Raw genomic sequence first — 2,313 nt, 5'->3', positions numbered from 1 at the left:
CCCCACGCCCGGGCCCCGGTACCTGCGCTGCCAGCGCCGCCGCCGCCACCCCCTCCCTCCCCCACTGTCCCGGAGCCGCCTTTTGACGGGAACCGGCCGGCGCCGCGCCCCGCCCCTCCCCTAGACCACGCCCCCTCCAGGCACGCTCCCTCCCGGTCCCGCCAATGCCAGCGCGGCACCGCCTTGTCCCCGCCCCTTTGGGGGCGTGTCCTCACCGGCAACGCCCACCGGCTCCGTATAAGGCTGTGGCGGCGCGAATCCCCGCCCCCTGGGGGCGTGGCCGGGGCTGGCGGGAGATCGCACGTGGCCGGCGCTCCCGCGGGGGCCGCCCGGCTTTGGGGACCCCGGTTACTGGTGTGGGAAAGCTCCGTACTGGGACTGGTGCCCTCATACTGGTGGGGATAGGGTCCATACTGGGTCGGGTGCCCACATACTGGTGTGGGAAAGCTCCATACTGGGACGGGAGCCCACATACTGGTGTGAGTGGGGTCCATACTGGGACTTAGGCCCTTATACTGGAGTGAAGATTCCATATTGGGACAGAGACCCTTATACTGGTGCAGGAAGGTTCCATACTGGGATGGGTGTCCTCATACGGGTGTGGGATGGTTCCATACTGGGACGAGTGCCCTCATACTGGTGTGGGATGGTTCCATACTGGGACGAGTGCCCTCATACTGGTATGGGTGGGATTCCATACTGGGACAGAGACCCACAAACTGGTGGGGGTGGGGTCCATAGTGGGATGACTACCCTCGTACTGACGTGTGAAGGTTCCATACTGGGTCACGTGCCCTCATACTGGTGTGGGATGGTTCCGTACTGGGACAGAAACCCCTCATACTGGTGTGGGTGAGTTCCATACTGGGTCAGGAACCCTTCATCTCACACCCCCCGGTGCTGCTTCCAGCTCTGGGGCCGCCAACATCCCAAGGACACGGAGCTGTTGGAGTGGGGCCAGAGGAGGCCCCGGAGATGCTGGGAGGGCTGGAGCCCCTCTGCTGGGAAGGGGGGCTGAGAGAGTTGGAGGGGTTCAGCCTGGAGAACAGAAGGCTCCAGGAAGACCTTGGAGCCCCTTCCAGTCCCTCAAGGGGCTCCAGGAGAGATGGGGGGGGCTCTTAATGAGAGAGGGGAGTGATGGGACGAGGGAGAAGGGTTTTCAACCAAAAATTGGGAGATTGAGGTGGGATCTGGGGAAGAACTTGTTTGGTGTGAGGGTGGTGAGAGCCTGGCCCAGGCTGGCCAGAGAAGCTGTGGCTGCCCCATCCCTGGAGGGGTTCAAGGCCAAGGTTGGAGGGGGCTTGGGGCAACCTGGGCTGGTGGGAGGTTGTCGGGAGTGGGAGACGGACCTGGAGTAACGATGTAACCTCAATATGAGTATGATCGTTCTCCCTTTATTCATGTTTTTACAAAGTATATATAGACAGGCAAGCAGAGCACGCGCTAGCAGTAGCTATACGATTGGTTTACAATCTCTGTTCACGCGACCAGAGTGTTCACACAATTGGTGTAGACCCCTTGTCCACGCGCAGCAACATTCTCTCATCTTCTGGATGCGGTCCCGTTTATCTTATCTACCAAGTAGCTGCTTCTTCTTACTTCTGCTTTTCCCAGGAGAGCTCATGGTCATCTCCAGGCCTTTATCTACATCAAAGACTGGGTTGCTCATTGCAATTAAATCGTGGCCTTTTTCACACAGCCATTCCTCCACAGGAGGTGGCCCTTCCATTAGAAGGGATGGAACTGGATGGGCTTCAAGATCCTTTCCAACCCCAAACATTCTGTGATTCTCTGGCGATTCCACCACTTCCCTGGGTTGGAAGAGACCTTGAAGATCATCAAGCCCAACCACCAACCCACCACTGCCCTATGGCCCTCAGCACCGGCTTTTAGATCCCTCCAGGGATGGTGTTTGGGGAGTGGAGCCATAGGACGAGGGGGAAGGGTTTTCAACCAAAATTTGGGAGATTGAGGTGAGATGTGGGGAAGACCTTGTTTGGTGTGAGGGTGGGGAGAGCCTGGCCCAGGCTGGCCAGAGAAGCTGTGGCTGCCCCATCCCTGGAGGGGTTCAAGGCCAGGTTGGAGGGGGCTTGGGGCAACCTGGGCTGGTGGGATGTGGCCCTGCCCAGGGCAGGGAAGGGGACACTGGGGGGGGCTTTGGGGTCCCCTCCCACCCAAACCAGTCTGTGATCTGCGAGAATAACTGGTCTGGGTGAGGTGAGGTCCATGGGACACCCCCCGGGAGACAGTTTGGGGTGAATTTCAACATTTTCAGTGATGGAAATGTTGGAGGAATAGGTGCAGCTTTTGCCC

Source organism: Calidris pugnax, unplaced genomic scaffold (genome assembly GCF_001431845.1).
Source record: "Calidris pugnax isolate Ruff unplaced genomic scaffold, ASM143184v1 scaffold324, whole genome shotgun sequence".
NCBI lineage: Eukaryota > Metazoa > Chordata > Aves > Charadriiformes > Scolopacidae > Calidris > Calidris pugnax.
This window is presented reverse-complemented; position numbering follows the sequence as displayed.